This window comes from Carassius carassius, chromosome 41 (assembly GCF_963082965.1).
Source record: "Carassius carassius chromosome 41, fCarCar2.1, whole genome shotgun sequence".
Taxonomy (NCBI): Eukaryota; Metazoa; Chordata; class Actinopteri; order Cypriniformes; family Cyprinidae; genus Carassius; species Carassius carassius.
Window position 1 is genome coordinate 13,209,909 of NC_081795.1, and position 16,584 is coordinate 13,226,492.

Below are 16,584 nucleotides of genomic sequence, written 5' to 3' on the forward strand. Positions count from 1 at the left end.
CCACTCTGACATGGCAAAGCTGGAAGGGAACGCTTTTCGGTGGCCTCTTGGCAAAGCAGAGTGGGACACTGGACAACATTATACACAATAAATGAAAGAGAGATTATGTAACTCTTAGAAAGGATTGACAAAAATATCCTCCCAGACTAGAAAAGCATTTTTTTATGTGACGTTGTTTAAGTGTTCAAGCAAACATTTGCTATTTTCAGAAACCATGAAACTCTTTTGAAGCACTTCCCAGACTCACTAGTTTATTTAATTTGTAAACTAACAACGTCCTACAGTGGACATACAGTTATCACAGGAGGTTTCTGCCATGTTTGTGTTTCTGAAAGTCATGACCACAGTGTCTTTTCCATCCCATTTCAACATTTAAACAATATTTTACATATTAAAAGATTAAATTCTGATTAATTACACAGCTTGTATTTTAAGTATCCTGGAAGGGTTATTATTGTAAACTAAAACCAAAAAGTAATTATTCATATATATATCTTTTACAATTTTTATTTTATTTCAGTTATTTATTTATTTTAAAAAGGCAAACTTTCTCATTATTTTGATGTACTAAAATAACTAAAACTAAAACTTAACTAAATTAAAATTAATAAAAACTGACAAAACATAGAATTACTAAAACTTTATAATTAAACTGAAAAAAGAAAATGAAAAAAAGATATTAAATATGAATAAAAACTAGAATAGTATCTCGATAAATCTAAAGTAACTTTGAATCCTTTATTAACCCTTTATTAAGGACACAATTGTTTCTTGTGATAGAAATTATATGACCATTGTGACTGTATTTACATGAATGTTATTTTAGTAATTATACTGTATGTAACAAAAAAAGTACACATTTATATGAATAATTTCACACAAATACTACAATTGTTTTATAATTCATATTATTTAAATTACCACACATTAAGTGTAATAAAAAAATTATAATCAACAAAGGCTTTGCTTTTTTTATAAAGATGTTACAATGGTTTTATTACAATTTATACAATAATTAAGTAAATAAGTAATTCATTTTATTATGTATTTTCAGATCTTATTATTGAAATACATAAAAAAGCAATGCTTGCATGGTAAAAAAGTATCAAAGTTTTAATGTGACCTTTACATTAAAAATAAATCCTGGGATGTGTGACCATAGTTGAAGAAACACTCATAACTACCTAATTATTATGTCTGAAAACCCTGTCAAAACTGCATGATATAAAGGGATCCTTGTGTCTTTAATTCCTTCAGAATTCAAGAACATTCCCAAACTTTATTAATGTTCATGAGCATGCATATTACAAGAAACACCAGTGAGCCATTAATTCCATTTATAATACATGCACTGAGAGTACGTGACCTGTAATGTTTCATGTGACATGAAATACAAGAGGTAAATTCATATTGTAATCAAGTATATGGTTGATAGTGACACACTGTTTTCAAAAATGGCAGTTAACTCTCCCCTTTCCTCCTTCAGCCATTCTAGTCTGATGAGGACAAAAAGTAAAAAAAAAGAACAAAAAATCTATTTTAAAGGATTTTTGTTTCATTGCTTTATTAATCATTTTATTTTTAGATGAACATTTTTATAAAAATTCTTTACATTCGCACTGCAGCTGTTGCAATTTATTAGGCTATTAGGCCAAATTAATTTGTTAATCAAGGAGAATACAGTTTGTGTACAGACTGTGTTCCAATTTTTCATCCATTATATTGAGTTTAGGAGTGTAGGCGTTCCCTAAATATGTTACATGCAGAGACTGATGCAACAGTTTCAGGAATGCTGAACATCTGGCATTACACCACATTCCACTGAGTTTTTTTGGGGGAAAAATAGCCCTTTTAAAGAAAATAAAGATATCTATTCCCTTCCCTTGGACTTGAATACGTTCTTGGCCTTGGTGTTACCCATTCTTGGCATTTTAAAATATTTGTTGTAAAAAAGTGGCTCTGATAAAATGTCATTGAATTTCCTTTGCGGAAAGACTTTTCTGTGGAAAATGTTAATTCAAGACATTCAAAATGCAAGTATACTTTCAGCCAAACTGCAAAGTGTCTCAGCTAGCAACCTAATGCGCCATCAAATATTTGATTTAGACTGGGACTCCCTAACAATACTGGAATCATTTCTTTTAATAGATTTAAAGAGAGTTGCTCATCAATTTTGCAGCATATCCTGCCTTTAAGATGAGGCAGCAAAAATAGCTTAAGGAAAACAAGATTAGTGAGTCTTTTTCAGGGAAAAACATCGCTTTTCAGAGCTGATCCCATTCCCATTTTGCTGGTTAACAAAATAAAGTCCATATGTCCTTTACGGCATGAACCTGGGCTGTGCATCGGACTGAGTTTGCTAGAGAGGCTGCGAGGGGCCAGGTGTTGCTAGATTTGGCTTCTCAATGTCACTGGTGATGTGAAAGGACAAAGGCAGTATTGAGATCCCAGTCAGAGGCCTGGGAGGAGTGGGATAGTTTTACAGAAAAGCCACTGTTTGTGCCAAGCCTGCACCCATATACAACAGACACTGTGTTCTGCTGCTCCGCTCCCAGCTTTGTCCTTGTGCCCTGCCTCTCTCTTCCCCCCTCTTTTCTTCTTGTTTTCGAACAGGTAGCAATGGTGCTCGCATCTAGTCCACAGATGAGAGAGACAGATAGCTGACTGTTAAGAACACAGTATGGCATTCTAGACTCGGGCTCTTAACATCCCACACAAAAACCTGGAGCCGAAGGGAAACATGATAAAGCTGCGTGCCCCTCGTCCTGCCTGAGACTGCTGGGAAGTCTCCCTCCAACTGACATCTGTCCATGCGCGTTTTACCTGCTGTGAACACACCTCAAACCTCAAAGATGGCAAAATTACAATTTCAGAAATTTCTTGGAAAGGAAATGCTGACTTTCTGTTTATTTTGCTGTATTCGCATACAGAGATATAAGCATGAGATCATGAGACTAGGATGACTAAAAGGATTGTGTTTGAAACATAAACGATGACAGTCTTACTGATAACAGAGCTCATCTGACAATGTTACCAGTTTGACCACGCATAGGTGGACCAGATCAGATACAAAGCTGAAAAAGCACAGGGGAGAGTGGGGTAAACTGTGCCACATTTTACAGTTCTTGAGTTGTCAGTGAAATATTAGATAAAGTAAAGAAGTATTACAAGAAATGAATACACATACATACTGTATATAGCATGTCTGCTTCAGCTGAAATGAAAACTGTAGGACTGTAGAAATAAGAATGACCAAGCTTAGTGACACAACTTGCTTATGTCAATGGATATTTTTAAAATTTCACATAAAAAAGAATATGAATTTATAAATGCCTTAATTGTTTTTTTTTTTTTTGTTTTGTTTAGTTTTTTTGCATTTTCACAAGTAAAAGGTTACATTTATTTGAATGTAGTGACACATCAAGTTTCTTATATCTGACATTTTTTATTATCTTTAGCATTTTGAATCAAAGCTTACTGTTACTATTAGTTGAGCCACTGGCATATCTTACCCTGAGGCATATTTTTGATCAAATAAATGCAGCCTTTAAGAGACTTCTGTTGAAAAATAAAAAAAATAAAAAAATCTTAATTGATCCAAACTTAATATATTTTGTAATTTATAGAACTGCACATATATGCTTTGGCATGAAACAAAATATTATTACTGCTATTCAAAAAATAAAGGAACTTTGTAGATATTGTATAGAAACTGGATTTCACAGCCCTTTCTTATTGATCATGTGACAAATTATTGCACAATTCACTAGAGTACCCGCTGACACATCTTGCACTGTCCCCTGAACGTTCAGGGAATATGCATAAAGAGGAAATTCACAGGCAATGAAAAGATTTAAAGTGGAAATGAATAAAGAGAAAATGTACATGTATCAACACACACCACTAGTGTGTGTCAGGTTTGATCCTCTCAGAGTGGTGTGATCTGCCTGCTGCATGAAAACAGAGAAAGATGACACTGATGTGATAATGAGACCCACCCAACTGTACAGACAAACAGCCTGTCCTTCCCAAACTGACAAGTCATCAGAAAGCAGTCAGTGGCAGACCGGCCCCCGTCGTGAGCGGCATCTCTACCACCTCTCAGGGGAAATCGCTCTCTCTCTCTCTCTGCCCTGCTCCTGCATGTCATTACCGCCCCACACTCCCCTCCACCTGCCTCTAGCTGACCACCCTGAGCAGCCCTCTTTTATCATCCTGTACACAGCTCCACTATCATCCAACAGCCAATAAAAACAAAATGTCAAGTCAGCTGCACTCCAGTCTTCTGTCTGCTGTGAGAGAGGAGGGACGTGATTTCTCAGTAGCTTATTTTAGAGAAATAACTATAAATATCTAATATCATTTTACAATTTTGTGATTATTATTCATCATAATAAAATTAATTTTTTTAAAAATTAGATTTGTATTTTATCATTTATTTTATGTTTTATTAAAATAAAATATTAGAAAATGGAAATGGACAACAAATTTTTAGTTTTAAGCCATGAGTAATTTCTCTGTCCACACTTTATGACATGCAGCCAGTCAGGAGCTATTTAAAGTTTAATGTGCAGTTTTAAAAAAAAAAGTGAAAGTGACATGACATACAGCCAAGTATGGTGACCCATACTCAGAATTCGTGCTCTGCATTTAACCCAAACACACACACACAAAAGTGGACAGCAATTCATGCTGCAGCACCCAGGGAGCAGTTGGGGGTTGGGCACCTCAGTCATGGTGTTGCCGGTCCAAGACTTGAACTCACAACCTTAGCATTGGGACTCAAACTCACTAACATCTAGGCCACAACTTCCCCCTAAAAGTCTATAAGGTTTATAAGCCTATAAGATTTCACTGTGGGTGGGGCTACTCAATTTCAAATAATTTCGTAATTTTATCTTTTTACTTTTTTTATATAAATATACAATATATATATATATATATATATATATATATATATATATATATATATATATATATATATATATATATATATATATATTCACATGGCACTGACTTAATACAAAAAACAATAAAGAGACAAAATACATAAATCATTAATACACAATAAATATAGACAACAGATTAACCTTATAATGCTATACAGTGCACATTCTTGCACTGTGATTTAAGGAGCACACAGGTTGATTCGGTCTAGAATGTATTGGACATTTGTGGCGATTGAGAGAGCAGGAGGAGGGAGTGTGTGAGGTGAAGGGATGTGAGACAATCAGCCATCCACAGAGCCATGTCATTCGCCTATTGTCTGTTGTTCCAGGCTGAGGATGCAGAGAGAAAAAAACGGAAATGCTGCTTTAGTCCTGCGTTAGTCACTTTGTTCCCTTTTCTTCTTGCTCCGGAGCAAGTCTCAGAGAATATCATTCATCAATTTCCTCTCCTTTGCCACCTTAAACCACTGCAGCAAGCACTTTCTAACGCAGCGAAAGCCTCAGAACCCCTCATCTCCAAGATGGCAACGCACCAGCCCTCGCTAATGCCACCAGCAGACTAGTTGCCTTTCCAGAGGAATTCTGACGATGTTTTTTTTAATATCCCACGCCGCTTTGCGCCTTCAGATTTCACGCTGCAACATTAACACGAGCTGACACTGGGGATTAGAGACAGACAGCTGGAATGCCCGGGCCTTTTGTGCAATGTGGATCTCTGCCAAAATCCTTCGCTCGGAGGCCAAGAGGGACCTGGGAAAAAGACTGCTCCTTGGAAATAAACACAAGACTGGCCAAGAGGAAGGAATGTGCCACACTAGTGGACAAAACGATTGAGCGGTGACCGGACAGTGCTCGGCATGCAGAACGAGCCGCTCCGGACCTACAGCCTGTCACCCACCGTTCTGCCATTTTGTTTTGCTCTCAAAGGCAGATGGGCATCTTCTATGCAGCAAACTAAATGACGAGTGAATGAATCTGAATGACATACCTCCCACATAGTTCTGTCTCATTCAGGAGCTGAAAAACTGTCATGCAGTTCTGGAAATTATATGTTTGTCAAAATCAAAAAGTTTATTTTTGTGCTTTATGTGAAAAAGGTATTCCATGGATTTTTAAATACTTTAAACTTTCCGTTGTTTTTTTTTTTGGAATAATAACACGATAAAATAATCAAGTGAATCAATTATTTACATATTGGCTCAAATTAGGATAATTTGAGACTAAAAAAAAAAAAATACAGTTTTCGACACGTGACAGTAACTTTTTATAAGTTACTAATATATACACTTTAGGTGCAAATATTCAAGGCATTAATATGCACCCTTTTGGGTATAAATAAGGTACAAAGGTGTACGTTTTGGAAGGGTACTATGCCACTGACAGCTGTTGTTTTCTATGTCATTGAGTATAATCTATCACTGCCCTAGAAATCAATTTTTCAGAAAAGTTACAACATCTAATAAGAAAATTAATGTAAAGAAATTGTGCCATTAATTTTGCTTTCAACAGTATTTTTGTGTATATAATGTATTCAGTTGTCAGCTATTATGTCAATTATAAAAAAATAGGGTAGAGTGACTTTTCAATTTAACACATAATTAATCTTGAAACAGTTTAAAAAATACACTTAAAAGGGTAATAGAGGAGGTCATGCCAAATTGTAAAATGATTTATTTTATCAACATAAAGCCATGAAGATTAGAGTTCTATTCATAATATTCTTGCCCAAGAAATCTTGACTTATCTTGGTTTATCCTGGCAATATCAAGAGACATACTAGCAGTAAATATCTTCGAAACAGCTAAGAATCTGAAACCCTCTGTATCATACCCAACCAAATCAACTGTTAACACTTTAAAAAAATAAATTTTCTATTAGATTAATGTTTTGTCTGTATTCATGGTTATATATTAAATGCATAATGTACTCTTTTAAATATCTTATTATTGTATTTAGGTCAGATTTAAGGCATCATTTCCATTATCTGTTTTCACAGCTAAACTATCAACCCCTAACTTTTCCTCCAGGCGTGTAACCATTACTGCAGACAGTTAGTAGTTATCATACAGAAGATTTGATGGCGTTGCAGTGGCTTGGTGGGAGTTTCCATGGCAACTCATGAGTCTGGTCACACCTCATTAGGGGACACAGCATGCTTGCATAGGCTGGCTAGTTCAGGAGTGTGCGCTCTCCATGGTAATTGCCTTCAGATTTGACTGCCTCACTGCACAAAATGAAATCACACATCCAAGGTGAGGCTCTTTCTGGCGAGAAACTCTCCTTTTTTCATGGTACAGGTGTTCTTCTTGCATTTATTGAGCAGAACAAGTGCACGATCACTGTGCTGTTGACTAACAAAGAAACCATGCTTGGTGAGATCTCACTATAAGCCTAAATGATTAACTTAAGGGTTGTTGGTCTACAGTTTCGATTCCAAGTACAAAATGTCCAAACAACACTCCTGTAGACATGTTTTTATTGATAAACTTATGTGAACTTGGCTGAGCTTACATAGGTTTATATTTTCAATGGAAGCTTTTGGTCACAGCATAAGTATAAAATATTGCCATATGGCAAAACATTTTTATATCAAAGCAGTCAGATAAAATCAAACTACATATTCTAAAACATCAAAAACAGTAAAAATACCGTGAATGTCTAAATTTAGTCTAAATTTAGCTAAAATGCTCCTTCTGTGATATAGTTTTCTATGTTATTATTTTGGGATATTACACATACAGTTTCTGTTAATACCACATTTACCACAACAATCTGTATCTTGAAATGTATAAATTGTTTTATCTCTGTCATTGAGCATAGTCTCTCACTAGCCTAGAGATAAATTCTCCGGTATAAAATTGAAACCTCTAGGAAAATAATGTTTTTTTTAATGCTATTAATCCAAATGATCCATAACATATATTAGACAAAAATCTTTGTGTTATATTTCAGTGGTACCTTCACTGTTGTGGTATTTGACTCTGAGGGAGGTTTTCAGCAGATTTATTGCCCGAGGCAACAAACCCAGATATATGTGAAGAATGTCAGTTAAACATATAGAACTGGTCCATAAGAATGTTTGGGGAGTATAGCAAAGCTGAACTGATAAAATACTGGGGAAGCAGCAGAGTTCTGGTGTGGAAGTTTTAGAAGGAAAAAGAATGAAAGTCGGGGGGGTCGATGTTTGGAGGGAATTAAAGGGGGATGGGACAGAGCATGGGGGGCTTTGATAATATGAAACAAGACTCATATGGAGAAAGTTACTGAATGTTACCATGGCTAACTCTGTCCTGCACTCAACCCTACTCGATTCATAACTGATTTCCACACAGAGAATCTGCAATCAGTAATCAGCAATCACTGCACTGATTTCAGCACAACTCTACTGAAAAAGATAGTGCTCTTTCTTTCATATAACATTTATGAAATTCCATTAAAAAATGTCTTTGTGCCTTGAGTGAAAAATAAAAGGTTTAAAAAAATAGCATAAAACCCCAGAATAAGTGTCCTATGAGTGCAGCGTGCTGCACTGAAGTGTGTGTGTTATTGCATGTTTTTTTTTTGTCTGCAGTAACTGGGTTCATATGCAGCTCATACAGCAGTAGCACAGTTTGTATCTCCACGGCAACAGTCTGTGATGCAGGGAGGGCTGGGTAATGCAGTATATAACACACTCCCCTGTAGGCAAAAAAACTGTCTGCATCTAATATATGACTCAAATGAAAAATAATTGGCCTTTTATTTTACTACTTTCTGTAGTACATTATAAAGTTCCTTCAGCTTGACTTTAATGTTTTTGCTGTTAATTTAAAGCCAATTAAAATGTATTTTATTAATTTATTCATTATCTTTTGGCTTATAGGGACAGTTCACACAAAAGTCAAAGACAACACTGGACCCCACTGACTTTCCTTGTATTAACAAAAAACACAAGACATTTTTTGAAATATCTTCACTGTCAAAAAATTGGTGTATAAACAATTTTCACTTAGAGACTGGAAGAACATTTCACAAATAATTATAAAGGAATGGCAAATAACATTAAATTACACATTCAAAATTGAAGTCGAAATTGTATTTTCTTATAAAACTTTTTTTTTGCATTGTTCTTTTGTATTTCACAGAAGAAAGGAATGCATTAAATTTATACAAATAATTATTTTCAAACAGGTTTCCCCCAACAACTGTAATTGGTTGACGAAACTGGTAGTCCCAGACTCATGCCATTGGCTGAATCACTTTGGAAAAGTTTTAAAAGTGCAAATAAAACTGACAAAGTTTATGCTTTTCAAGGAAATCAACTTTGTGAGTGCCGTTGCATTTTATGCCAAGAGTTTATTTTACCATCGAAAAAAATAACCTCAGCTTGAAATAGAATTGCTTTAAAATGAAAAGAATAAGCACTTTACGCTTTATCCATGGAGACATGATGGTCATCCTTGGGATATTCCTTTTATCTCTTCTCCCTCTGTGCTGTCTGATCTCAGCACATGCACAGTGAATAAACTAATAATGTTTTGCCTCACAGTCTCTGCAAAGTGTTTTTGTCTGAGCTCTTCTTCCATAGTTGGTCCCGTCTCTTTTATGGTATGACCGGTGACTGAGGTGCTAGAATGTATCACGTGGCATCGGTGGGACGGCTAATGATGTGATCTGTGGCAGTCACCCGTGTACCTCCTGACTGATTGCCTTCTTTGTGTATGGCCTCTTTAATGAGGCAGGCCTGCACAGATGCCTCATGACAGATATATAGGGCTATATCGCTGTGTTACAAAGCAGTTTATTGTCATTTATGCCACCATTAATACCATAGGGAAGTGCTGCGCTCATACTTACGTTCACTCAGGTTTCTGTGCACCATTGTTTCTCTGCATTTCAGCTTCAATTAAGCCCTCCCACAAGGAGGTAATGGGCTTTCATGGGCCACTTGAGAAGCTGTGTGCAAACCCGGAGAGGACTGAATAAGAGCAGGGGCTCTCTGCTCCCGTCCCTCTCGGGGGAGCACCACCCACTATGCTCTCATCCACGGAGATGTTTCAAAGCCTATTCACCTGATGGCATCCCCCGGGGGACCCTGGGACTTTCCACATCTCTCTCGACCAGTCCAAAGAGGCCTTATAGTAGACAAGGACCTGTTGAAACATTGATATTTGACATGTGAACTGGTTAGAAAGCTTCATGGAATTCAGTTCTAGTTTAAGTTCCACTACCTATGCATTTTAATTTCATGTCATTTTTATGTTGTCAATGAAGATTATTGGAGTATGTTTTCACATTTCAGTCTTTTCAGAATGTTAATGTTAATACAATAACAATTCAATTCATCAAAGAAAACTTTATAAATATAGTACTATATGTGGTGTGACCAACATACATAAAAAAAACTGAAAATTATATCATAGAGTGGACCCCTGTAGACCCTCATGACTAAGTCAAGGTCAATAAGTCTTAATATAATTTGACCTTTTTATGACAAATATCATGTGATACAACTCCCCCCAAAATTAATGATATTTATGGATTCATAATTTATTGTATTTGCATTATAAATATTAATTGTCATCGATGATTACTGTGAACTGGATGAAACCACAAAGATCTAACAGGCTAAAACAGATTTGAGAAATGCAGTTGACATTGGACACATTTCATTAAAATGAAAACACTACAATAAGGTTCAATTTGTTAACATTAGTTAACTACATTAGTTAACATTAACTAAAAATGAAAAAACAAACAAACAACAACAACAACACAACTGTAATGCATTTATTAATCTCAGTTATATTAATATCAACATTTTACTTATAAATATTTAAAATCCGAAGTTGTATCTGCTAATATTAATTTACAAACCTGAGCTAAAGTTAACAAAGAATAAAAAATAGTGTAACAAATTTATTGCTCAGTGTTAATGTTAATGAATTAATGTTAACTAATGGACTTTATTGTAAAGTGTTACCAAAATATATTTAATACATGTATGAATTATTTAGATAATTTAAAATAATATAATGTATTGCTTGATTTATTCGTTATATTTATGAGTGAAGATCGCACATTTTTCAAGTGTTTTACCAATGTAGCCTATTGTATCTGTCAATGATATTATGATCTATTAAAAGAAAATTAACTTTACAGAAAATAACTTTGATGTATGAATCATGAAATAAGGAAATAGAAAATATTAAATTCCTTTAATAATTGCTTTTTTAATATTTCTTTTTTCCCTTGTACTTTCTTTAATGTTTGAAACTGATGCTAATGTCAACACACAAAGGCCATCTAAATGTCATGTACCTGTTGAAAAATAAATGTAAAACTTTTTATTTTTATAATGACATGCACACGCATGAATTCAAGCATAGGAAAATATTTTACCTTAACATAACATAACTTTTTTTTTCATCAGGTTAATTTGACCATTATATGACAAGGCAACTTTGGTGAAAGTTGTAAAATGATACTTATGAATGAACTTTTTTGCCTTAAAAAATATAACCAAAAATCGTTTACTTAACGGTTATAGCTTACCACAATCTCGGAGACATTTAATTGAAACTTGTCTCGAAAATTGTGTAAAACCATATTACCATGAGTACAAATTTTCCCCTTTCTTTATCACGGGCACTCTTCGATGTCTCTGACCCATGTAACTGTGTCCTAATGAAGGCTGTCCCGGGCGGGTTGAGAGTGCAGGATGATGGGGCAGGGCTTCATCCACTTTGATGTCTGCCGATCCAGTCACGCCTGTCTGCTCCGCTCACGGCTCAGGGGACTCCGTGGGACTTCGCAGCCCTCTTTCACACGGGCCGGTTTGAAGTGATGGACCCCCTGCCGCACACAATGAATGAACGCATACCTAGCTGACGGCCGATTGTGCAGCGAGAAGAATGTCAGGAAGGGAAGATGAGGGACGGGGGGTGAAAGTGCATTTGAACTTGGCAGATACAATCTGCAATTTCCTCTGACTCCGTGCAAGTCTTTCTATCAGCATGTCTGCCGGCTTCATTCACGACCGCGGCGCACGGGGGTTTAGAACAACCTGAATTAACTGTAGACGGTGACTAAGGAGTGGACACACAGCGCATAGAGAAACACACATGCTTTCTGAAACACATGACGTGCATCTCTGCGGATCCTCAGCTATTAGGTGTGCTCGACCCAGTGTTGCCAGATTGGAAATTTCCAAGTATCGTACCAGAAGTTCAAAATTATCGTATTTGGAAGAAAATTATCGTACACGAGTCAAAAGGGTTATTTATCTATTCTAAACCAACAACATTTTGACACTACCTGCAAATTACCACAATAGATAACAAGGCGTATTGTTGGACGGAAGCAGTGAGACAAAATACTATCCCATTATTTTCAGTGACTGTCTGCTTCGCGGCGCATATTAAAACATATTTAAATGATTTTTAACACTTGCTTTGTCGCGTCCAGTGAAGAAGGAATTTAGCTGTTGCTGCGTGGTAGAGTTCTGACGTTCGCGAACGAACCGATTCTTTTGAACGGCTCATAAACATGAACGATGGGAGCCGAGTCGCGGCTGGAGGGGAGCCGTTCTTTCTGTCGTTCTTTTATCCTATGCGTGTTTCACACAGATGCACACAAATGAGCTCCTCCGCGAGACAGAACAGTTATGGGGGAGGGGCGCACCCAGCGCAGGCCAACCCTTTATAGCGTGATGATATTAGTTATTAGTTGTGCATGTTCATTGCAGCCCACTTTGTTATTGTTCATTGACTTGAAGGGGCTGATGTCCTATTTGCAAAGTTTACAGTAGTAATAGTATGTAGTATAGACATTTCCATTTTATTTATTCTAATTTTATCTACTTTAAATACTGTCACTGTCTAAGCAGAGGGATTTGTGCAACCCTATTGAATATAGTCCACACATGACAAACGAGGTAATAATCAATATTTCAGAATAATTCAAACTCAGATATTGGTGTGTGATATCTGAGTTTTAATTATTTGACTACAAATCTCACCTCATCATTCCTCCCAGTGATTATTTCCAGGATAAACTGAGATGCCTCCAAGCTGGCTTCTTAAAACTGACTAAATATTTAAAAAGAGCCAAAAGAGCCGTTCTTTTGAACGGCTCTTTGAAAGGAACGGATCGCGAAGATCCGGATCCCGTCAAAGAGCCATAAATCCCATCACTACTGCGTGGTGCAGTTAACTCCACATCTGAGCCGCTGTCATCGGAATCCTGCGTGTTGCCAGATGTTGAAGGGGTTCTTGCTGTCATGGACCGCAACTAGTGCTCGTTGGCTTTAAAGCAGGGCACTCAACTGCATTCTTAACACACCCTCAGGTGCACACGAACGCATTTAGAGTGTCTGTAATGAGCCGATTTAGTTTATGAGTAAAGAAGCCCTATGACTGCAACTACTATCATTTAAATTTTCATAAAATTCTGGAATTATCGTACATTACGGGATTTTTTTCAGTATTGATCGTACATCGTACAGAGGTAAAAATTATCGTACAAATACGATAATTATCGTACGTCTGGCAACACTGGCTCGACCTGAAGACCGTGAGAGCTGTAGAGAGCAGACGCTCCTGCGTTCGAATCGCTCTCGCGGTACTTTGATGTCACACAGCGCTCGGTCGGTCGGTCTTTGCAGCGCGGCTTTAGGTCGAACACTTCTAATGACTTCCAGCATGGTGTAGTAGTTTATGCCGCTCCGACAATACCGCCTCGCATGACTAACGCATTGTTCCGCGTGTGGGAACCTGCCTCCTATATTAATAGAGAGAGCCCCCTTCACAGACCCTCCCGTTTTCCCCTCACTTTCTGCCCACACAATAAATACTCCTATAATACGAAAATGAACGGTAGGGAAGGAAGAAAAGAGGAAGAAAGATGCGCACTCTTAACACTTCAATGGAGCCTCGTACTTCAGCACCCTCAAATCTCTGCCTCTCAGACTGCTTTTGACAAAGGACAAGGGAAATGCACAAATCAAAGCCGCAGTCGCTACCACACACAGCTCTGCTATATCGACCGTGTGTGTGTGTGTGTGTGTGTGTGTGTGAATGTACAGTAAGCTCAAGCAGGTCTCTAATGCCCTTGAACAGTTCCAGGTGAGGTCAGCATCTATTGACACAGCAGGAAAATACTTATGCATATGACGTGTGATAAACCTTTCCAAAAGAATTTGAAGTATAAAATTGAAATAAACCCTAAATTAGCCTTGCACTGAAACAAATGCATTTGAAAGAATGGGAAAAAAATGTTTTCAGATGAATTAAACCAAACAAATCATTTATTTGTCCTTGTGCATCATGATCTAATTAAAGAGAAACAAACAGTATAAGAAAATGGTTTTATGAAGCAGAAAAATGTTATGTTATGGGAAATTATTAAATCAATACAGTTTTAAAGATAAACAATACCAGGACTTCTAGATAATATCACATGCATGCTGAATACTAACAGAAATGTTAATTGAATATTTAAAATTAAAATGTAATATAAAAAAAATTCTAAGTAAATTTGAGTAAAAAAAAATGTACAGAAATGTGTACAATTTGTACAAAAATACACTCAACAAGTGGCTTTTCCTTTTAAAAATATATATTTTTTGACTGATCAGTTGACAGTTTTGATTGATCTGGGAAATCTTTTTTTTTTCTTCCAAAGAAACAGTAATTGTATCTATAAATGACAGAAAATATCTTTAACTGATGCCTTTGTGTGCTGGAAATTAATTGTAACTGAAATTAGTATGAAATTTCTCCCAAAGCTCATACAACATAAATTAACAGAAATAAGACAAATGCTATTTGTCTTGCCTTTCTCAAAATAAACTGATAATAATTATAATCACAAGATTAATCCTAACTATTTTTCAGCCGTGAAATTTAAACTCTTTAAGATGAGTCATTTCTGTTATTTAGAAAAACTTTGTTATGTCAAACGTATGATCCAGAGCCTCGTGTTTTACTGTAAATGATTGAATTCTTTCTTGTAGACTTGGCAGGGCTCCAAGTCTATTCAAAAGCGGCACTCTTAATTCAACATGGTAATACATGTCCTGCATATTTGCTTGTTTAAAAAGAAAGTGTTGCTTGGCTTGGAATCCGATTCCAGAGAACCTATTTCTCGAACCGGAAAAAGCCGTTATCTGCTATTTATAGTCAAGCAAAATAAAAAAAAAAACACATTCAGAGTCTTCCTGAATGAAATCACACTGCAACATTTCACATTAAATGAGGGAGAGTGTCTTAAGCCCCTTTCACACTGCCATTCCGGCAAATACACGGGTAAAGTTTTCCGGCAATTGTTCCCGGGTCGCTAGATTTTGCACTTTCACACTGCCAGTGATTACCCGGGATATGTGCGTGCTTTCACACACAACCCGTAAAGATCCCGTAACGACACTTGACATCAGGGCGTGACGTGTAATGTACGAGTCGAAAACGCTAGGCACGTTATACTTTCACTGAAGCAAGCAAACGATCTCGCCGTCAGCGCGGAAAGTGAGGAACTAACTGATTACAGTTAGACATTCAACTTCATTACAGTTTGCACATATTTTTTTTGTCGCCAACGTTGATCTTTATTCAAAACAGCCGGTTTCGCAGTTCATCACTTCGACACGGCATTAGATCTGGCTTTTGTTCACACAGCGCTCGTCCCGGGATTGATTCCGGCATTGAACACGGGTTGGGGACCTAGTAACATTGCCGGGTTCAACCCGGGACGAGCGCTGTGGTTGCTTTCACACAGAAGGCGACCCGGCAATGTTCCGGCAATATGCCGGGTCCGATGGCAGTGTGAAAGGGGCTTTGGACAAACACACAGTGACATTCAGCTCCAAAAATCATGCAGGCGTGACTTCCATCAGTTTGTAACACTTTCAGGTAAAACAGAGCGGCAGAATCACGGTGTGCTTTTCACAGTGATTTCCTGTAGTGCTTAAATGAGAAACGTTTCAATATTGAGATGTTTTGTCTTTGTTTTCTCTATATTTTCTTAATATAAACCTCAGAACATTAAGGAAGCCATGCTGATGACAAACGAACAGCTCAAAACAAACAGATGAATAATCTCAAAGTGGAAAAAAAACCCTCACCTCAGGCATGGCCATATTCTCGGAAAACACTGCTCTCCTTTCAGCATAACTGTAGGGTTTGCACAAGCCAATATTTGAAAATTCCCAACAGAAACATGTTTGGAAAAGGGTAAATTCAATTGTGTGTGTGTGTGTGTGCACACATCTAACAGTTCCTAATGCTTAATATGAAGAGTGTTTGGCAATCCATAAAAAGACACAGCCGACTAAGTGACGAGGAGAAAGAAAAACAGGGGAAAAAAAGCACAGGATTAAAACAAGAAATACAGTCTTAATTTTTTATTATGTGGTATAAAAGTTCATATACTGGAATTGATAATTTATATGTGAATAAACAGAGTATTGTAGGATTTAAAAAGAGTTAAAAAAAAGTATGTGACACTAAATTATGAAATGAATGTTCAAATACTTAGGCTGATATATAATTTGTAATAAAAAAAAAACAAGTGCAAAATAAAAGCTTTATCACCCTTGAACAGTAGTTTTAAGTAACAATAAAAACAGTACTACAATTAGCACACTTGAATTAAACACAGT